The 22,186-nt window shown below is 53.0% G+C and overlaps 6 non-coding genes across 6 annotated transcripts; all 6 read right to left on the bottom strand.

Annotated features, from left to right (window-relative positions):
- Positions 1–863: 863 nt before the first annotated feature.
- On the bottom strand, positions 864–935 carry TRNAQ-CUG (transfer RNA glutamine (anticodon CUG)). The gene has a single exon. It is a non-coding gene; the product is annotated as a tRNA-Gln (tRNA).
- A 2,739-nt stretch (positions 936–3,674) lies between these two features.
- On the bottom strand, positions 3,675–3,746 carry TRNAM-CAU (transfer RNA methionine (anticodon CAU)). Its single transcript has one exon. It is a non-coding gene; the product is annotated as a tRNA-Met (tRNA).
- A 967-nt stretch (positions 3,747–4,713) lies between these two features.
- On the bottom strand, positions 4,714–4,796 carry TRNAS-AGA (transfer RNA serine (anticodon AGA)). The gene has a single exon. It is a non-coding gene; the product is annotated as a tRNA-Ser (tRNA).
- An 11,791-nt stretch (positions 4,797–16,587) lies between these two features.
- TRNAQ-CUG (transfer RNA glutamine (anticodon CUG)) lies at positions 16,588–16,659 on the bottom strand. Its single transcript has one exon. It is a non-coding gene; the product is annotated as a tRNA-Gln (tRNA).
- Positions 16,660–19,398: 2,739 nt separating this feature from the next.
- Positions 19,399–19,470, bottom strand: TRNAM-CAU (transfer RNA methionine (anticodon CAU)). The gene has a single exon. It is a non-coding gene; the product is annotated as a tRNA-Met (tRNA).
- Positions 19,471–20,437: 967 nt separating this feature from the next.
- TRNAS-AGA (transfer RNA serine (anticodon AGA)) lies at positions 20,438–20,520 on the bottom strand. The gene has a single exon. It is a non-coding gene; the product is annotated as a tRNA-Ser (tRNA).
- Positions 20,521–22,186: the final 1,666 nt, after the last annotated feature.

Here is a 22,186-nt window from a genome sequence, read left to right as displayed (position 1 = left end):
GCTGACTCCACGGTGTTCATCGAGCCTTCGCCGGTGGTGGTGACCATGCCGGGCCCCATCCTCACCTCTTTCCCTCAGAGCACAGCCGTGGGATCCTCTCTGTCAGCTGCTGTGGGCAGCTCCCTCAGCAGTGCGGGGGTTCCCATCTCTTCTGGGGGCTCCCTTGGGCTGGGGGGGTCAGGCCTGTGTCTGCCTTTCCCCCGCTGCGGTCAGATCTGCTGAAGCTGGCGGGTCATCCCCTCTGTCCTTGGCAAACGGGCCGATCTCTTTCCCTGCCTGGCCCCCGCACACGTGTCCCTTGGTCTGTGTTCTGTGCCGCTGCTTTTGCTCCTTCTCATTAAAGCCTTTGTGCAGAATGGCTGGAGAGTTGTGGTCGTTTGTTCTCCTCCTCTGTGCTACCACCTGCTCTGCCGGGAAGATCCTTCCCTCTCCCATGGCAACAAATATAATCCAATGATGGGGCACTGCCCAGTGTTGGTAGAGCTCCTTGGCACTGACTGCAGAGCAATAGAACAAAATTGGCAGGGAGAAGAAGAAAAGAAAAGCCGCAGAGGAAAGGAGCAAGAAAGGAGCAGGACAAAGGACAAAGGTGGGCATACAAGTAATGCCACACAGAGTAACCTGGTGTTACTGTGGGAATGGTCCAACGTGGAAACAGCTGCCCAAAGAGTGTAGCCCAGTCTCCTGTTATTGGATGCGTCCAACATACAAGCAGGGAGTCCCAGAGCTGCCTCCTGTGCCCACTTTGAGTGGGTGATCTCCACCTCAGCTGCTGTGTGATTCATCCGAGAACATTCCACAAGTGAACCAGGAGCAGAGTAGAGCTGTGAGGGTGTCAGCATGCTGAGGGAACTAAAAGGCCAAGGTCCCACTGAGATTTGAACTCAGATCACTGGATTCAGAGTCCAGAGTGCTCACCATTACACCATGGGACCTCCTGCATAGGTGGCCTCTGGCTCCTGTGCCCAGCCTTGCTCAGCCTTATGCCCCTGGCTGAGCAAGGCTGTCTCTCCATCGCCTTGGACATCCATCACCAAGTGCAGCCTTCCTGCAGGGCCTCCAGGCACTCTCTAATCACGCCACCCTTCAGGGCAGCAGCACAGCTCCTTCTGCTGGCCCGGCCTGGCCTCTCTTACAAGTGCCAGGCTGGAAACCTCACACAATCTTGTCTTTCCCAAATTGCAACAAGCTCTTTCTGACTCAGGGCAGGCCTTGGCAAGTCACCTTCACCCAGCAGAAGCCCCCTTGCCTTCTCTTCTCCCGCCCAAACCAGCCCTGCTCCTTAAGGACTAATAAGAGGGAAACATTGCCCCGTCTCTACAAAAGGTAAAGAAAGACCCTCTGAGGAACCCAGGAAAGGGGCTGGAGAGGCAAGGAGAAAGGACAGATGAGACACCAAGGGCTGAGCAACGACTGAGCTCCAGTTCCTGTGGGGTAGAGGTTCACTCACGGCCCATGGTGGAGAGCAATGAGGGCAGAGCCCTCTCTGGGAACTCTTCCTTCTCGGAAGGAACTTCACTGCAAGGCATCCCAGGAGGACACAAGTCCAAATGCCTGCTCAAAGCAGTGCTGGAGACAAAGCAAGGAGCTTGGCGGCTCAGTGCCTGAGCCCTGTTGCAACCCCAGCGTGATGCCCAGGCGTGGAGAACCACCAAGATCTCTGCACGACTGGCTCCAGTGGCTCATTGCTCTCTGGGAGTCTCTGCAGGATCCAGAGCAGCTCCTGCAGTCTGCTTTTGCCAAGGACGCCCTGGCTCAAAGCCAGTCTGTGCCTGCTGGGCTGGGAGGTGCCCGGAGTGCCGAGCGGGAGGCCCGGCTGAGGGGAGCAGGAGCAGGAGCTCAGCTGCTCTGTGGGAGCAGAAGTTGCAGAGGAAAGAAACCATGTTGTTCAGGAGCAGTAGAGGCCGGGCAGTGTGGAGCCAGGCTGAAGAAAAGCTGGTCTGCCTTGGCCAGGAATGACCGAGCCCTGCTCACCTGCTTGGAGGGCAGCTCTGCCAAGCACTACCCCGCAAGGCTCCTGCAGCGCTGCTGCTTCCCGCTCCTGCCGTCCGCAGCCTGCGCTGCCTCCTGCTCCTCCAGTGCCCACGGGCACTGCCTCCCGCACTGCCACCTCACACCCTGGCCTGGCTCCAGCTCCTGCACCTCTCACACTGGCTGCCCCCTCCTTCCACACCTCCCTCCCCCTTCACACACCCCAGCTCCAGCTCCTGGCATGTGCCTGCGCTCCTCTGGCTCTCACACGTGGGCTCGGCAAACTCACGCTGCTGGGTGCTCCTAATGGAGCCCCTCCAGTTGTAGAACACAAGTCCAGTTTCGCCGGGGAATCCGCCATGGTCCCCAGGCCTTTCAGGAAACCTCTTCAGTGCCATGGCTGCTCTGCAGGATGGAGCGCCATCCAGAATATTCACGTGCTCCAGCAATGGTGCTGAGGGTGCCACGAGCTTCACAGATGTTTCAGAGTTGTGGTGGCAGCAGGAACCAGCTGTGTCCTGGGCAGGCCAACCGCTAAAGGTTTTCCAAGCGAGACGGCGCCCACAGCACCCTGTGTCTCCTCCACTCCCAACACCCAGCCACCTCTAGCCAACACAGTGTCCCTTGGGAATACCTGCTTGGCCCTGATCCTGGATCACCCTACAAATGGTCACGGCAGCAAACAGACGAGGATGGAGAAAGCTCCCAGGTCTTTGAGCTGAGCACGTGTGGAGCAGCCTGAGCCTCCTCTGCCCCTGCATGGGCCTGGAGGTGCCCTCCTGTGCCTGGGAAGCTGGGGATTGAGCTGCCTGCAGGGGAGGGAGGAAGACCTGTGTGCCCATAAGACGCAGGGCCTCATGGGGGGAGCTGTGCCTGCTGCTGCACAGCTGCCCATAGGCCATGCTGAGGGGCCCTTTGGGAGTGTTGGTGCCTGAGAAAGCCAAAGAGAAAGTGTCACCAAAGCCTAGGGAAAACCAGAAACTCTCAAACAACATCTTTTCAATGCTAGAGAATTAGGCATTTCTTTATTCTGGCCAGGATGGTATTCTGGCCAAGATTTGCAATAGAAATTATTCCATCCACACATGTCTGGTTTGTGCAGTGGAAATTTTTCCATCACACACGGTTCTTTACCAGATTTTTCACCTATTTTTACGTGAAAACCCCAAAGAAATTCTTCTTCATTGGACCTAAATCACACAATCCTTAGAATGCAATCTCCTATTGGTTATCGATCCCTTTTCCCTTGATGCTAATTTGGTGCTCTTATCAATCTTTTCCCAGACCACGTGTCTCCAGCCACACCAGGCGGTAATGTTAATGTCCATTTATCTCCTCTGTATCTTCTGGCCACTCCCAACCTGTAGATGCATGTTAAACGCTCATAATCTGGGAATCTTCTTTTTGTTGACTGACACCTGGGAATCTTCTTTTTGTTGATTGACACCCAGCCAGCGAAACTCAAGCCCTGGGTAAACAGAGTCTTTTGAAGAAAAGCTTTGATTCCCCTCCTCCTGGGCAAAGGTGAACAAACCCCTGACTAAAGTTAGTTTAAAAAATTATAAAAGTTGTAGCATTTCTAACAAAAGCAGGTAGTGGGGGCAGAGAGAAGATGAGTGCTATGGCCGGGGTTGCTCAAAGAGCTAGAGCCAAGCAGGGTAAAAGCTGTTGGGTGGGGCAGTGTCGGTGAAAAAGTACCCTGGTAGCAGAGGATGGTTTCGATCCATCGACCTCTGGGTTATGGGCCCAGCACGCTCCCGCTGCGCCACTCTGCTCCCCCTGGGGCTTGGCTGCCACTGGCCCCAGCCGGGCCTGACCCTGCCCGGGCACTGCTGGCTCTCGCTCTCCCCCTTCCTCTCTGCTTGGCCTCCCCCGCCCCACAAAACACACTCCCCAAAAAATTCATCTCCCTTGGGCATGCGCTCTACAGCTCCAGGGCCAGGCCTTGCCCTTCTCCCACGCCTCCCGCACACAGCCCTGCACGGCCACTTGCCCTTTGACCACCCAAGCTGGCGCTGCATGTGCTCAAGGCATCCCGGACGCAGGCTGCAGCCTTGGGCCTTACTAGGGACGGGGGCACCTGAAATCCAGCAACATCCTGACGGCTGCAGCCCTGCCCAGAAATCCAGCTCTGCTCCCAGCACACTGCAGGACTGCACCTGCCCGACAGTTTGGTTCTTTGCTGGCCAAGGAGGGACGCAGGCTCCCTTTGCTTAGAATTGCCAACGGAAGAAATTCTCCTCTTTTAGCTGTGCAAATTCTGGTGCCTGAGCTCAACGCTGCTCACGGTTACCCTGAAGGAAAAGCTCTGGGTTCTAGGCACTTTGTGCTAAGCAGGCTGTCAAGCTGCAGGTCCTTGCCTTTCACGCTTGGTGCTAATGTGAGGTGACAAAATGCTCAGCTCCAGGTGCTGTCCGCATTTCCCCTTTCCTTCTTCATTGATGCTGACAACATCTCTGAGCTTCTTTTCCCTTGCAGTGCTTCCCTCACGCCAAGTGGCTTGGCTGCAGGGCACAGACGGGCTTTTGTCCCCCTGCCCTTAGGTGTGCACCTCAGGCTTTCCCCTTGCCCCGAGGAAGGCCCTTCACGAAGCCAGGCAAGGCAGGCAAGGCCGCCAGCAGCTCCTCCCTTGCGGCTGCTCTGCGGGAACAGCCGGGGCTGCACTGGCAGGAGCCCTCCTCTGGGGCTGTGTCGCGGCTGCAGCGTGGTCAGCTGCCCGCAGCCCAAAAGGGGCACACGCCCCGTAGTTGGCAGGATTCGAACCTGCGCGGGGAAACCCCAATGGATTTCTAGTCCAATCGCCTTCACCACTCGGCCACAACTACCTGCTCCAGCCCTCCCTGCCCTGCACATCACGTGCCCTGTGCCACGACACCAATGCCCAGGCACTTCGGCCCAAGGCTCCTCTTATGAACAAGTGTTTCAGATTGCTTAAAAAAATTGCTGGCAAGGGTATCAGCAAAAGCCAGATTTAAATATTAAATGAAAGCACAACTAAGTTCCTTGGCAAGACTCACTCTACTACTTACAGGACAGTTAAGGCACAACAAGGAAAAACAAGCAACAACAAAACCAAACAAAATCCAAGCAATCAAAACAGAAATAAACCAAGAACTATCTAGGGGAATGTGTGTGTTTGTGCGTGTGTCTCTCTCTCTCTGTGTCTCTGTGTGTGTGTGTGTGTGTGTGTGTGTGTGTGTGTGTGTGTGACAAAAGACAGGGAGGGCAAGGATATAAAGGAACACAGCCTAAAAGCTTAACAGCACTCAAACTTAACAGTATTTTAACTGAACCTATACATTAAACCTAATTAATATCTTAACCTTAAAATTTAACAGAGGAATAACACTTGAATAGCATTTAACCTAACATAGAACTTCAAAGTTATACTTAGCAACTTAGCAGGAGAACAACACTTAGCAGCATTTAGGTAAGGTTATGTCATACATGAAATCCCTACTTGTGCTTGGTCTTTGCATATTAAGTGCTTTAATTAATTAATTTTGAGTTAAATATTTTAAAATTGAATGTTAAAATTAACCCATCAGCCCAGGTACACAAATCAAGTTTTATTATTATGGTTTTCACTTGTTCAAAGCAGTCTATTTGCACCCTTCCCAGTAAAAAATCCCCAGTTAAAAGTTCCCCAGTTAAAATCCCTTTTCAAACATTAATCACTTGTACACCATAAGAGTTATCCTTCCTGTGTTTACTGTATACTTTTACAAGTGTTTTAAGATGTGTTGGATGTATTTTTTGGTGTTTTTACTTGTACTTTGGTTCCAAGGCAGATTTCAAAACCCCAGTTCCAACAAACAGCCCAGCCCCTATAGCCATTACCCTGTAAGCAAGTACCATAGCAACCTGAATTTTAATGACCCTTATCTCAACTAATACTACCCCTCTGACAAGGATGAGCCATTGGTGGACAGAGATAATCTGTCAAAGGGAAAACACCAATCACCTTAAACTGAAGGGGTGGGCTGTGGGCGGGCTGTGGGCGGAGCAAAGGCACTATAAAACAACGAGCCAGCAAAAGACATGCCCCTTCTCTCCGGCCTTGCTGAGGTTGAGTTCAGTGCTGGGAAGGCCTACTCCTATTAAGGAACCTTTAGTAATTTTTTTGGCTTTTGGACCAGCCAAAAGCCAGCCTAGCACTGCAAGCCCTTTTTCGCTACCTGAGGTCTAGTGCTGTTTCAGCCAGAAGATCTAAAATCCCTGCGCTCCTGGGGCATACCATCTACCGAGCCATAGGATCCCAAATTTTTACATTTTGCTAATTTTTGTAATTTTTCAATTTTTCCATTTTTAATAAATTACTTTAATTTTTAACTAAGAGTTGTCTCTTTTCTCACAGTTTATAACTGTAACTTTACTTACAGGCCTAACTTCCTTAGATATCCAAGGTACTTAAACATCTAAGAAAGCAGTATTTCTCCCAGATTTGCTATAGCATATGCACACGTGCACGCACACAGACATAAAGAGTTAGTGTGAGCAAGTTACCTGTGAAAAATTCCCACAGAGGTCAGTGAAATACTCACTTTGGATGCCTTTGCATCTCCCGACGGGCAAAGGGTCAGGCCTCAAGGAGTGGGGGTGTCAGCCCAGGACTCCTCGTTGTTTGGCAATCCTCCAAGTACTGCAAACCTGAGAGTTTGCTGTCTCTGAGAGGCATCTCACTCAGAGGGAGATTGCTGGTCGCAGCCTGCTGCGCTCCAGGAGAACTCAAATGGTCTCATTTTGGACCGCTGTTTATAGGGTCGCAAGAGAGTGGGCTTTAGCCATAACAATGTTCCATCCTAGCCACAGTTTGTGTTGCCACTTTCTTTGAAACTGTGAGAACAGGAATGTTATGGCGTTCAGGCAACAAAAGTATTTTCCAAGACCAGTCATAAGGAAAAGGGGAGCTCGTTAGACAGCAGTTCTTGGGAAGAGACAGTGTTTCTGATAAGCTCAGGAAGAGCTGAGAACAGGTGCTGTTTTCAAGGCCAAGGCCTAATGAGCATTTCTCAGATCTCAGTGCAGCCTGAAAAAGGAGGGGGGAGGAATGCACCCCCACAGCTCCACTCCACCTTTGTAGTTGGGACCCTCAGAGAGCCAGACGGGCTCCTGAGGCCACATTCCAGAGGCCCAAGAGACACAAGCCCAGGGTCTCTGGCTGCAGCTCCCTGAGCCTTGGCCTCAGCCAGGCACCTGGGAGACCCTGCCCTGTGGCTGTGGTCATTCATCCTCTCCTGTGCTCCTCGCCCTGACAAGCCTTGACTGAACCAGCTGCAAGAGGAAGCATCCCCTTCACCAAACCAGCTGGGCAGTGAAAGGTTCCTCACCACCAGGTGCTGCTGCATGATACAGCTGGGAACAGCCCGTGACCATAACAGCAGCATCAGCTTCCCATGAGCAGCATGAGCCACGGTGGGGAACAAAGGATAATCAGTCATCCCACGACAGCCTTGAAACGTTCTCTCGATGAATTGTAGCCCAAGTGGAAGACCCCCATTGTTGCTTCAGTTTTGGAAACAATTTCCAAATGTCTTGGGAGTTGTTTCCAGTACTTACCACCATGGATTATGTCAGAGATGGAACCTTACTGATGACTAAGGCAAATCATCTTGTGAGCCTGTAAACAGCTCTGTCCTGAGTGAGGCTCTTGGAGGCCTCCTGGACCACAGCGGGCTGTGCCAGCACCTCCCTCTGGGTGGAACGTCTCTCGCAGCTTGAGAACCATAAAGCTGGGGTACTTGAAAGACCACCACTGATGATGAGGCCTGGTTTGATCCACACACACATCCACGCACACTCCTCAAAGCCCAACCCACGCTTGGTTGAGAAATGCAAAGGGAATTGATGTGACTATTTCAATGAGCCCGAGGGGCATTTTCAATAGGTACATTTACACACCTGAATACAGATGTGCTCTTCTCTGTGCCTCTGTGGGTGTGGGTGTGTGTGAATTGATAATGGTATCAATGTTGTCACCGTGGATTTGTAATTAACTCCCTGCTATGACTGTGGATTGAGTGCTGCTAAACCCTTTTGCACCCTTCTAATTTTGTATCCATATCCTTTGCATACCGTACACTTCTAGATGCACAGTGTCCCTATAAAACATTAAACATTGATTACAATTCAATATGCTATTTATGCTTCATCCATTTAGGAAGTAACAGAGTGAACTTTGCCATCAAACTGTTGAAGCCACACTGCCTATGTCCAGCCATGAAAAGAAGTGTTTTTCTCCTTTCCAGCCCACAATCATGTACTCATCCCACTGAGAAAATTCCAACATCACCAACAGAAGAGATAAGATTGATTTTCCTATGCTTTTGTGAAGAAGCTCTGACAGGACTGAAAAGTTGCTCAAAATATCTTTATTAACTCTCACAAAGAACAAATTGGCACCGGGCCCTGCAAGACCGTGATCTCCAGGTTACAGACCCAAGCTCAGTGACTGAGGCTTTGGTGCTCTGGTGTAATTTCTGGGAGTATTTTGTGCAGCTGCAGGTAACCTCAGGACAGAAGCCAGTACTCACCCTGGCAGAGCAGGTGGTAGCTGAGGGAGGAGGAGAACAAACGACCACAACTCTCCAGCCATTCTGCACAAAGGCTTTAATGAGAAGGAGCAAAAGCAGCGGCACAGAACACAGACCAAGGGACACGTGTGCGGGGGCCAGGCAGGGAAAGAGATCGGCCCGTTTGCCAAGGACAGAGCGGATGACCCGCCAGCTTCAGCAGATCTGACCGCAGCGGGGGAAAGGCAGACACAGGCCTGACCCCCCCAGCCCAAGGGAGCCCCCAGAAGAGATGGGAACCCCCGCACTGCTGAGGGAGCTGCCCACAGCAGCTGACAGAGAGGATCCCACGGCTGTGCTCTGAGGGAAAGAGGTGAGGATGGGGCCCGGCATGGTCACCACCACCGGCGAAGGCTCGATGAACACCGTGGAGTCAGCGCAGCGGGCGACACAGGGCTCACTGCAGCTGCTTGCAAGGGGGGTTGGGCCACAGGGGCCGCAGGGCCGTGGGGGACAGGGTCTGCAGCAAGACATCTCTCGGCGCAGGAGGCAAAGCTGCAACACAGAGCAGGGAGCGCCAACCAGCCTCAGGATCAGTCTGTCTGGCCCTCAGCTCTCTCCAGGGACACGTGCGGTCTTCAAAACACGCTCTGTGCCTACAGCTCCCACAACCCTCCTCGTGCCCTGCGAGTGGCACGGCACAGGAAGGCCGCCCCACTTCAGGAATAGGACCCAGCACAGTGGCTTTAAGGCCCCTGTGGAAAGACGGGTCACAGCCCATGTCCAGAAGAGACATGGCTGTGTTAGAGATGTCTGGAGACATTTTGCTACACCACGGCAGGTGCAAATTCTGCTGGGCAAATACCCCTGCAGCTGAGCCCCACTGATCCCCTTCTGCTGGAACAAAGCCCCCTCTTCCCAGCTGTCCCCAGCCACCACCATGGAAAGGCTGACGGCCCTTCAACAGTTCTGTGTCAGGGCCAAGCTGAGGCAGCCCAAGGATCAGCCTGGACAGCCTCCATGACAGCAGTTCAGCCCACAGGGAGAGATGGAGCGGACTCAGGCTTACCTCGTTCCTCGAGGAAAGGCACGCCAGAGAGGAGGAGGATGCAGAGCCTGGAGCATCGCAGCCTTTTATGCCGTGTCCCAGAGCCCTGTGGGGCCACAAACATTCTTTGTTCGTGAAACATCCAAACTCCTGGGAGTGGCTACTTGTGAGGCCTTGCTGCTGATGAAGTCCCTTTGTCTTTCATCTTAAATGTTGTGCTCCCACTTCATACAACCCAGAATCCTGCCATGATTCTTAGAATCACCTGGGGATGGAATGGATCTTAAATCATCTAGCTTGAGCACCCTGAAATGGCTTCTACAACTTCTCTGGGGAACCTGTTCTAGTGTTTCACTCCTCTCAGAGGAAAGGATTCCTTCCCAATAGCTAATCTAAATATACCTGCTTTCAGTTTAAAACCAGTAGCCCTTGTCCCATCCCTACACACCCCAACCAAGTGTCCCTCCCTTTCTAAACTGAAGGTCTCCTGGGAGCCCTCTCTTCTCTGCTGCACAACCCCAACCCTCTCAGCCTGTCTTCACAGAGCAACAGCTCCAGTTGCCTGATGGTCTTTGTGGCTCCTCTTGACCCACTGCAGCAGGTCGGTGCGTTTCTTAGGCTGTGGGTCCTAGAGCTGGACACAGTACCCCAGCTATGGTGTCATGAGAGCCAAGGACAGCAGGACAATCCCCTCCCTCAACCTGCTGGCCACACGGCTCTGGATGCAGCCCAGGATACGACTGGCTTTCTGCCGGCGCATGGTGCAGGCTCATGTTCAGTATTTCAACCATCAGAACCTGCAAGTCCTTCTGTGCAGGGCCGCTCTCGATCCACTCATGGCCTAGCCTGTGTCCATGTTTGGGATTGCCCTGACCTTGGCACCTGACCTTGTTGAACTTCATGAGGTTTTCAAGACCCACCTCCTCCATCCCTCTGGATGGCATCCCTTTCTCTAGAGTACCAACCACTATCGCTTTCCAGGCGCTGCGGCTTTTCTGTGACATAGCGCGAGGTGCTGCGATCTTCCAAAAGCGTCTCCTTAGCGAAGCCGCTCGGCAGCATCAGCACACACTCACACATGTGTGCATGCACAAACCCACTGATAGCTCCAGTAATAATGCTTGATGGCAAAGAGGCAGGGAGAGTCTCTGGGTAGAGTTCCACGGACGAAGGTTTATTGCAGCCGCACCATGAAGGGGTCAAGGGACAAAAGACAATGGAGAGTCCAGGTGTAAGTACGGGAGCGGGGCGAGCATCAGAGACCAATGATCTGAGGGCATAGGGGGTGGTACAAAGGTGGGACTAGGGAATGGGAGCCAATGGGAAAGCTCTAGGGGAGTGGCGATAGGCAAGGGCCAATGGGGGAACGTGGAGTGGAGAACTTTCTAGGGCATGGGACATATAAGGTAGCAAGGGGGCAGAGAGGCCAATGGCCAACCAGGAACGCAGAACTGGAGTGCATTAGCATAGCAACCCAAAGCATTCTGGGAGACACTTCTTTTCTCACCCTAACCTGGGAAGAATTCTCTGGTACAAGGGACTGTCTTAGCAGAGGACTCTCTTTGTATCTCGTACCACAGGCTAACCGGCCCCACAAACCACATCACTTTGCTCAATGTCACCCACAAACCTGCTGAGGATGCACTCAATTCCCCCTAACACCCCTTCCCCCCTGCCCCCCCATGTCTCCCAGCAAGCTGTTAAATATTCTTGGTGCCCTCACCAAACCCTGAGAACTCACACTCATCACCGGTTGGACGCTGCTCAAGTTGGACATTGAGCTCTCGACCACAAGTCCTGGAGTGCTGCCATCCATCCAATTCCATGTGCACTGAGTGGCCACCCCCCATAAAATCCACGTCACTCCTATTTAGAGAGAAGGATGCAAAGAGCAGGTCCAGCAGTGCCTCTCCTCTGGTCAGGCTCTCCATCCCCTGTGCTAGGAAGTTGTCCTCAACACACTCTAGTAGTTCCCAGGACTGCTGGCAGTTAGTTCCCTGTGCCGCTTTGCCAGCAGATGACTGAGTGGTTTAAGTTCCTCTCAGGACCAGGGCCAAGTGAGTGGGCTGTGTCCCAACATCAAAACAATTCATCTGTGTCCCAGAAGCATAAGGCCAATTGGCTCAGAGGTCTGAGGCTGGAGTGGAGGAAGACTGGAGGTGGGTTTGTGTCACACGGATTGCCTTTGTCACATTGCCCTCTTCATGGGGACAGTGCCCGCCTGTCAACAGTACAATGAGAGACACCTCAAGTGAGCCCTCAAGTGCTTTTGGTGCAGATGCACAAGCCAGCCCTGAGAGGCATTTCTCCCCAGGGGTCACTTTGACAAGGAGGAGACGGTGGGTAAGTTGAGGCGGAAGGTCAAGGCTGCACAGTCCCGTAGAGAAGAAGAGACGCACCTCTCCAGGGCTGTGGCAAAACTCAGTGGCAAAGAAGGATCACTGTGGGCCGGAGAGAAAGCTCCTCATTGAGAGGAGTCAGGACCACGAGGGCCTTGCTTTCTGTTATCAGTCTCTGCCACAGCCTGCTTTTTTCTGCCCATGAGCCTGGGGAAGAGAGGCAGATTCACAACCAAGACAAGAAAACCAAGGACTCAATAAACTGTCTCTCAAGGGACTTGTCTAAGGGAATCTCCACAGCTGTGTGTCCCTCGAAAACTAAGCAGGGCCCTCATGCATTTTACAAGCAGAGCTCTGGCCTCAGCTTGGGAAGTTGAGATCCTCTAGAGAACAAGGAAATCAACACGTAGGAAGGTGATCAAAGGCATGTGCCTACGTCTCTCCCGAAAAGACAAATGGACCCGTTCTCTCACACACTGATCGACCCCTTTTGCTCAGCATGTCCATCCCGGAGGCCAGGATCTGCATGGTGGCCTTGGGGAAGACGCTGAGGGCAGGGAACCCACAGCTCATGGCTCTTTTTCCTGGGGCAGGCATCCCTTTGCCCATTCAATGCATTTTGCAGTTCAAAGGGATAATGGATCAGTCTCCCAGAGCATGTGGGAATCATTGTGATGTGGAAGAGTTGGGAAAATCCATGAGCTTCAGGCAAACCTGAATCATCCTGATGTGGAAATGAGTGCACACGGTGCCCTGGACTCAGGCATTCCAGGGATACCAGAGCACATAGCCTCTTCCCTCCAAAATTTCTGTCTTTGTTGGGGGCGTTTCCAGACCTTTTAGGACCAGTCCCAAACCACCTCGTACGTCTGTGGAATCCTGTGCTGCTGCTGCTGCAGCTTTCCAAAAGGCATTGCCTTTCGGTGGCTGCTCCAGGGCCCATGGGATGCAGGGCAACCCAGGATAATGGAGATTAGGACAGACCACTGGAAGTCCTCTGATCCTGGTCTGAGAGGAACAAACTTCCCAGTTGCCTCCAGAAGCTGTGGGCCTTGTGCCATTGTCCTCTGAACACTGCCACTGTCAGACAGGTCCCCGTCTCTTGGACAGCTCTTCCAGGGATGCCCTGCACCCCTGGGGAGCTACCAGGAGATGGAAAGGGCTCCTACAGCTGATCTTCCCAGGTCCTTGAGGGGGACGACCACCAGGAGATGACACTGAGGCTGCCTGCACTGGTGAGCACATGCCACATGGCAGTCTGGAGAGAACAGGGCTGGGTATGTGCAGGGAATGCCACCTGCTCTGCATTGCACTCTCAGGCCAGTGACAAGGAACCCCTTTGGGGCAGAAGGGCTGGAAAGCAGAGAGAAAGTCTGTCCCAAGAGAGCTTTCACTCTAAGTCCTCTGGGGAGCTTTCACCCCCTAATCCTGAGAGTTCCTTACTGTCCATCTCCAGATCCCACCCCACAAGCCTGGGATCTGATCACCCCGTGGATGGTGCCCTTTCCTTGGCACTGCAGAAGCCACATCTGGGTTGGTGTCCCCATTTGGTGTCCCCAGGGACAAGGGAGGTGGTGGTGATCTCTTATGGCAGAGGACCAGGCAGAACATAAGGGCTGCAGCACCTGATGTATGGGGGGAGGCGGAGAGCACTGTGCTTGTGCAACCTGGTGGAGATGAGCAAGGTGTGGAGGGGGGCATGGAGCTGCTGTCTCCACCACCTCCTGGAGGTTCTGGAGAGAATGAAGCCAAACTCTCCTGAGAGGTGCACTGCCAAAGGGCAAGAGGCAGCAATTGCAAATTGCAAGAAAAGAAATCCCAGGGCTCCCTGGGGGAAGACAAGGGACAGGCCTGGGAGAGCTGCACAAGGGACAGTGACCTCTTTCTTGAGCTGTGTCAGTGCTTAGAAGTCAGCAGGACAAAGGCCCAGAGCCTGCTGAGGAACCGGGGCAGTTTGATCTGCCCAGAGCAGTTGATAGGAGCACAATACCTCTAGAGCTCTATCCCGACCTGCTGGGGTGGATCTGGGGTACTCTGAGTCACTACGGCCCTTGAGCAGCCACCAAAAGGCACGTCTCCACGCCTTGGGAGACAGCAAATGCAGGACATTGCAGAGAAGCACCAGGTGATCCAGGAATGGGGATAAAAGGTGGGGAAATGCCCTTCATGGCAGCAGAACATTGAGGATATGAGCTCTGTTAACCCTTGAACGCCTGAGTCTGCGGCACCCAGTCCACTGAAGTCCACACTGGGTGACTCAGGTTTGCCTGGAGCTCAGGGATTTTCCCAACTCTTCCACATCACAATGACACCCACGGGCTCTGGGAGACTGATCCAGTGTCCCTTTGAAATGTAAAATGTATGGAATGGGAAACCCCACTCCTGACCCAGAAAAAAGAGCTGTGAGCTTTGGGCTCCCTGCCCTAAGCCTTTCCCCAAAGCTGCCATCCTGGTCTCTGGCCTCTGGGACGAACACGCTGAGCAAAACAGGTCAATGTGGCTGTGGGTCTCTTTCAGGGAAGGACACGGCATCTCTTTGATCACAAAACCAGGCCGTGGCACAGCCTGTGGACCGTAAGCAAATCCCTGTGGCTGTCACTCAGGCCTGCAGGGGACATCCTTCCAGCTGAACATGGGCTTTGCTTGCCACTGAGCTTTGCCACCTCCCTGCAGAGCTGGGTCTCTTCCCCACTATGGGATTGTGCAGTGTTGACTTTCTGCCTCAACTGAGCCACAGTCTTCTGTACATCTGTGATGACCCGTGGAAGTAATGACTCTCAGGATTAGCCTGAGTGCCAGCACTGAAAGCTCCTGAGAGCTGACCTGGGGTGTCTCTCATGGCTGAATTTAACTGTAACTGGAGCCAAATTAACCATCAAGAAGAACAAGTGACAGAAGCAATGGACACTACGCAAATCCATTTAAACTCACCTTACGCACTGGTCTGGAAACTCCAAGTCAAGTGGCCTTAGGAAGCTGGGACACAGATGAATCATTTCCTTATTGGCTGGTGTGAAACTGGAGAAAAATGCCTGAGATGAAAGAGGCAGGGACTTCACCAGCAGCAAGGCCTCGCAAGTAGCCACTCCCAGGAGTTTGGATATTTCGCGAACAAAGAATGTTTGTGGCCCCACAGGGCTCTGGGACACGGCATAAAAGGCTGCGATGCTCCAGGCTCTGCATCCTCCTCCTCTCTGGCGTGCCTTTCCTCGAGGAACGAGGTAAGCCTGAGTCCGCTCCATCTCTCCCTGTGGGCTGAACTGCTGTCATGGAGGCTGTCCAGGCTGATCCTTGGGCTGCCTCAGCTTGGCCCTGACACAGAACTGTTGAAGGGCCGTCAGCCTTTCCATGGTGGTGGCTGGGGACAGCTGGGAAGAGGGGGCTTTGTTCCAGCAGAAGGGGATCAATGGGGCTCAGCTGCAGGGGTATTTGCCCAGCAGAATTTGCACCTGCCGTGGTGTAGCAAAATGTCTCCGGACATCTCTAACACAGCCATGTCTCTTCTGGACATGGGCTGTGACCCGTCTTTCCACAGGGGCCTTAAAGCCACTGTGCTGGGTCCTATTCCTGAAGTGGGGCAGCCTTCCTGTGCCGTGCCACTCGCAGGGCACGAGGAGGGTTGTGGGAGCTGTAGGCACAGAGCGTGTTTTGAAGACCGCACGTGTCCCTGGAGAGAGCTGAGGGCCAGACAGACTGATCCTGAGGCTGGTTGGCGCTCCCTGCTCTGTGTTGCAGCTTTGCCTCCTGCGCCGAGAGATGTCTTGCTGCAGACCCTGTCCCCCACGGCCCTGCGGCCCCTGTGGCCCAACCCCCCTTGCAAGCAGCTGCAGTGAGCCCTGTGTCGCCCGCTGCGCTGACTCCACGGTGTTCATCGAGCCTTCGCCGGTGGTGGTGACCATGCCGGGCCCCATCCTCACCTCTTTCCCTCAGAGCACAGCCGTGGGATCCTCTCTGTCAGCTGCTGTGGGCAGCTCCCTCAGCAGTGCGGGGGTTCCCATCTCTTCTGGGGGCTCCCTTGGGCTGGGGGGGTCAGGCCTGTGTCTGCCTTTCCCCCGCTGCGGTCAGATCTGCTGAAGCTGGCGGGTCATCCCCTCTGTCCTTGGCAAACGGGCCGATCTCTTTCCCTGCCTGGCCCCCGCACACGTGTCCCTTGGTCTGTGTTCTGTGCCGCTGCTTTTGCTCCTTCTCATTAAAGCCTTTGTGCAGCATGGCTGGAGAGTTGTGGTCGTTTGTTCTCCTCCTCTCTCAGCTACCACCTGCTCTGCCGGGAAGATCCTTCCCTCTCCCATGGCAACAAATATAACCCAATGATGGGGCACTGCCCAGTGTTGGTAGAGCTCCTTGGCACTGACTGCAGAGCAATAGAACAAAATTGGCAGGGAGAAGAAGAAAAGAAAAGCCGCAGAGGAAAGGAGCAAGAAAGGAGCAGGACAAAGGACAAAGGTGGGCATACAAGTAATGCCACACAGAGTAACCTGGTGTTACTGTGGGAATGGTCCAACGTGGAAACAGCTGCCCAAAGAGTGTAGCCCAGTCTCCTGTTATTGGATGCGTCCAACATACAAGCAGGGAGTCCCAGAGCTGCCTCCTGTGCCCACTTTGAGTGGGTGATCTCCACCTCAGCTGCTGTGTGATTCATCCGAGAACATTCCACAAGTGAACCAGGAGCAGAGTAGAGCTGTGAGGGTGTCAGCATGCTGAGGGAACTAAAAGGCCAAGGTCCCACTGAGATTTGAACTCAGATCACTGGATTCAGAGTCCAGAGTGCTCACCATTACACCATGGGACCTCCTGCATAGGTGGCCTCTGGCTCCTGTGCCCAGCCTTGCTCAGCCTTATGCCCCTGGCTGAGCAAGGCTGTCTCTCCATCGCCTTGGACATCCATCACCAAGTGCAGCCTTCCTGCAGGGCCTCCAGGCACTCTCTAATCACGCCACCCTTCAGGGCAGCAGCACAGCTCCTTCTGCTGGCCCGGCCTGGCCTCTCTTACAAGTGCCAGGCTGGAAACCTCACACAATCTTGTCTTTCCCAAATTGCAACAAGCTCTTTCTGACTCAGGGCAGGCCTTGGCAAGTCACCTTCACCCAGCAGAAGCCCCCTTGCCTTCTCTTCTCCCGCCCAAACCAGCCCTGCTCCTTAAGGACTAATAAGAGGGAAACATTGCCCCGTCTCTACAAAAGGTAAAGAAAGACCCTCTGAGGAACCCAGGAAAGGGGCTGGAGAGGCAAGGAGAAAGGACAGATGAGACACCAAGGGCTGAGCAACGACTGAGCTCCAGTTCCTGTGGGGTAGAGGTTCACTCACGGCCCATGGTGGAGAGCAATGAGGGCAGAGCCCTCTCTGGGAACTCTTCCTTCTCGGAAGGAACTTCACTGCAAGGCATCCCAGGAGGACACAAGTCCAAATGCCTGCTCAAAGCAGTGCTGGAGACAAAGCAAGGAGCTTGGCGGCTCAGTGCCTGAGCCCTGTTGCAACCCCAGCGTGATGCCCAGGCGTGGAGAACCACCAAGATCTCTGCACGACTGGCTCCAGTGGCTCATTGCTCTCTGGGAGTCTCTGCAGGATCCAGAGCAGCTCCTGCAGTCTGCTTTTGCCAAGGACGCCCTGGCTCAAAGCCAGTCTGTGCCTGCTGGGCTGGGAGGTGCCCGGAGTGCCGAGCGGGAGGCCCGGCTGAGGGGAGCAGGAGCAGGAGCTCAGCTGCTCTGTGGGAGCAGAAGTTGCAGAGGAAAGAAACCATGTTGTTCAGGAGCAGTAGAGGCCGGGCAGTGTGGAGCCAGGCTGAAGAAAAGCTGGTCTGCCTTGGCCAGGAATGACCGAGCCCTGCTCACCTGCTTGGAGGGCAGCTCTGCCAAGCACTACCCCGCAAGGCTCCTGCAGCGCTGCTGCTTCCCGCTCCTGCCGCCCGCAGCCTGCGCTGCCTCCTGCTCCTCCAGTGCCCACGGGCACTGCCTCCCGCACTGCCACCTCACACCCTGGCCTGGCTCCAGCTCCTGCACCTCTCACACTGGCTGCCCCCTCCTTCCACACCTCCCTCCCCCTTCACACACCCCAGCTCCAGCTCCTGGCATGTGCCTGTGCTCCTCTGGCTCTCACACGTGGGCTCGGCAAACTCACGCTGCTGGGTGCTCCTAATGGAGCCCCTCCAGTTGTAGAACACAAGTCCAGTTTCGCCGGGGAATCCGCCATGGTCCCCAGGCCTTTCAGGAAACCTCTTCAGTGCCATGGCTGCTCTGCAGGATGGAGCGCCATCCAGAATATTCACGTGCTCCAGCAATGGTGCTGAGGGTGCCACGAGCTTCACAGATGTTTCAGAGTTGTGGTGGCAGCAGGAACCAGCTGTGTCCTGGGCAGGCCAACCGCTAAAGGTTTTCCAAGCGAGACGGCGCCCACAGCACCCTGTGTCTCCTCCACTCCCAACACCCAGCCACCTCTAGCCAACACAGTGTCCCTTGGGAATACCTGCTTGGCCCTGATCCTGGATCACCCTACAAATGGTCACGGCAGCAAACAGACGAGGATGGAGAAAGCTCCCAGGTCTTTGAGCTGAGCACGTGTGGAGCAGCCTGAGCCTCCTCTGCCCCTGCATGGGCCTGGAGGTGCCCTCCTGTGCCTGGGAAGCTGGGGATTGAGCTGCCTGCAGGGGAGGGAGGAAGACCTGTGTGCCCATAAGACGCAGGGCCTCATGGGGGGAGCTGTGCCTGCTGCTGCACAGCTGCCCATAGGCCATGCTGAGGGGCCCTTTGGGAGTGTTGGTGCCTGAGAAAGCCAAAGAGAAAGTGTCACCAAAGCCTAGGGAAAACCAGAAACTCTCAAACAACATCTTTTCAATGCTAGAGAATTAGGCATTTCTTTATTCTGGCCAGGATGGTATTCTGGCCAAGATTTGCAATAGAAATTATTCCATCCACACATGTCTGGTTTGTGCAGTGGAAATTTTTCCATCACACACGGTTCTTTACCAGATTTTTCACCTATTTTTACGTGAAAACCCCAAAGAAATTCTTCTTCATTGGACCTAAATCACACAATCCTTAGAATGCAATCTCCTATTGGTTATCGATCCCTTTTCCCTTGATGCTAATTTGGTGCTCTTATCAATCTTTTCCCAGACCACGTGTCTCCAGCCACACCAGGCGGTAATGTTAATGTCCATTTATCTCCTCTGTATCTTCTGGCCACTCCCAACCTGTAGATGCATGTTAAACGCTCATAATCTGGGAATCTTCTTTTTGTTGACTGACACCTGGGAATCTTCTTTTTGTTGATTGACACCCAGCCAGCGAAACTCAAGCCCTGGGTAAACAGAGTCTTTTGAAGAAAAGCTTTGATTCCCCTCCTCCTGGGCAAAGGTGAACAAACCCCTGACTAAAGTTAGTTTAAAAAATTATAAAAGTTGTAGCATTTCTAACAAAAGCAGGTAGTGGGGGCAGAGAGAAGATGAGTGCTATGGCCGGGGTTGCTCAAAGAGCTAGAGCCAAGCAGGGTAAAAGCTGTTGGGTGGGGCAGTGTCGGTGAAAAAGTACCCTGGTAGCAGAGGATGGTTTCGATCCATCGACCTCTGGGTTATGGGCCCAGCACGCTCCCGCTGCGCCACTCTGCTCCCCCTGGGGCTTGGCTGCCACTGGCCCCAGCCGGGCCTGACCCTGCCCGGGCACTGCTGGCTCTCGCTCTCCCCCTTCCTCTCTGCTTGGCCTCCCCCGCCCCACAAAACACACTCCCCAAAAAATTCATCTCCCTTGGGCATGCGCTCTACAGCTCCAGGGCCAGGCCTTGCCCTTCTCCCACGCCTCCCGCACACAGCCCTGCACGGCCACTTGCCCTTTGACCACCCAAGCTGGCGCTGCATGTGCTCAAGGCATCCCGGACGCAGGCTGCAGCCTTGGGCCTTACTAGGGACGGGGGCACCTGAAATCCAGCAACATCCTGACGGCTGCAGCCCTGCCCAGAAATCCAGCTCTGCTCCCAGCACACTGCAGGACTGCACCTGCCCGACAGTTTGGTTCTTTGCTGGCCAAGGAGGGACGCAGGCTCCCTTTGCTTAGAATTGCCAACGGAAGAAATTCTCCTCTTTTAGCTGTGCAAATTCTGGTGCCTGAGCTCAACGCTGCTCACGGTTACCCTGAAGGAAAAGCTCTGGGTTCTAGGCACTTTGTGCTAAGCAGGCTGTCAAGCTGCAGGTCCTTGCCTTTCACGCTTGGTGCTAATGTGAGGTGACAAAATGCTCAGCTCCAGGTGCTGTCCGCATTTCCCCTTTCCTTCTTCATTGATGCTGACAACATCTCTGAGCTTCTTTTCCCTTGCAGTGCTTCCCTCACGCCAAGTGGCTTGGCTGCAGGGCACAGACGGGCTTTTGTCCCCCTGCCCTTAGGTGTGCACCTCAGGCTTTCCCCTTGCCCCGAGGAAGGCCCTTCACGAAGCCAGGCAAGGCAGGCAAGGCCGCCAGCAGCTCCTCCCTTGCGGCTGCTCTGCGGGAACAGCCGGGGCTGCACTGGCAGGAGCCCTCCTCTGGGGCTGTGTCGCGGCTGCAGCGTGGTCAGCTGCCCGCAGCCCAAAAGGGGCACACGCCCCGTAGTTGGCAGGATTCGAACCTGCGCGGGGAAACCCCAATGGATTTCTAGTCCAATCGCCTTCACCACTCGGCCACAACTACCTGCTCCAGCCCTCCCTGCCCTGCACATCACGTGCCCTGTGCCACGACACCAATGCCCAGGCACTTCGGCCCAAGGCTCCTCTTATGAACAAGTGTTTCAGATTGCTTAAAAAAATTGCTGGCAAGGGTATCAGCAAAAGCCAGATTTAAATATTAAATGAAAGCACAACTAAGTTCCTTGGCAAGACTCACTCTACTACTTACAGGACAGTTAAGGCACAACAAGGAAAAACAAGCAACAACAAAACCAAACAAAATCCAAGCAATCAAAACAGAAATAAACCAAGAACTATCTAGGGGAATGTGTGTGTTTGTGCGTGTGTCTCTCTCTCTCTGTGTCTCTGTGTGTGTGTGTGTGTGTGTGTGTGTGTGTGTGTGTGTGTGACAAAAGACAGGGAGGGCAAGGATATAAAGGAACACAGCCTAAAAGCTTAACAGCACTCAAACTTAACAGTATTTTAACTGAACCTATACATTAAACCTAATTAATATCTTAACCTTAAAATTTAACAGAGGAATAACACTTGAATAGCATTTAACCTAACATAGAACTTCAAAGTTATACTTAGCAACTTAGCAGGAGAACAACACTTAGCAGCATTTAGGTAAGGTTATGTCATACATGAAATCCCTACTTGTGCTTGGTCTTTGCATATTAAGTGCTTTAATTAATTAATTTTGAGTTAAATATTTTAAAATTGAATGTTAAAATTAACCCATCAGCCCAGGTACACAAATCAAGTTTTATTATTATGGTTTTCACTTGTTCAAAGCAGTCTATTTGCACCCTTCCCAGTAAAAAATCCCCAGTTAAAAGTTCCCCAGTTAAAATCCCTTTTCAAACATTAATCACTTGTACACCATAAGAGTTATCCTTCCTGTGTTTACTGTATACTTTTACAAGTGTTTTAAGATGTGTTGGATGTATTTTTTGGTGTTTTTACTTGTACTTTGGTTCCAAGGCAGATTTCAAAACCCCAGTTCCAACAAACAGCCCAGCCCCTATAGCCATTACCCTGTAAGCAAGTACCATAGCAACCTGAATTTTAATGACCCTTATCTCAACTAATACTACCCCTCTGACAAGGATGAGCCATTGGTGGACAGAGATAATCTGTCAAAGGGAAAACACCAATCACCTTAAACTGAAGGGGTGGGCTGTGGGCGGGCTGTGGGCGGAGCAAAGGCACTATAAAACAACGAGCCAGCAAAAGACATGCCCCTTCTCTCCGGCCTTGCTGAGGTTGAGTTCAGTGCTGGGAAGGCCTACTCCTATTAAGGAACCTTTAGTAATTTTTTTGGCTTTTGGACCAGCCAAAAGCCAGCCTAGCACTGCAAGCCCTTTTTCGCTACCTGAGGTCTAGTGCTGTTTCAGCCAGAAGATCTAAAATCCCTGCGCTCCTGGGGCATACCATCTACCGAGCCATAGGATCCCAAATTTTTACATTTTGCTAATTTTTGTAATTTTTCAATTTTTCCATTTTTAATAAATTACTTTAATTTTTAACTAAGAGTTGTCTCTTTTCTCACAGTTTATAACTGTAACTTTACTTACAGGCCTAACTTCCTTAGATATCCAAGGTACTTAAACATCTAAGAAAGCAGTATTTCTCCCAGATTTGCTATAGCATATGCACACGTGCACGCACACAGACATAAAGAGTTA

The sequence above is a fragment of the Aphelocoma coerulescens genome, chromosome 9, assembly GCF_041296385.1.
Source record: "Aphelocoma coerulescens isolate FSJ_1873_10779 chromosome 9, UR_Acoe_1.0, whole genome shotgun sequence".
Lineage (NCBI taxonomy): Eukaryota > Metazoa > Chordata > Aves > Passeriformes > Corvidae > Aphelocoma > Aphelocoma coerulescens.
The sequence above is the reverse complement of the archived record's forward strand: the minus strand, read 5'-3'. Positions and strand labels throughout refer to the sequence as shown.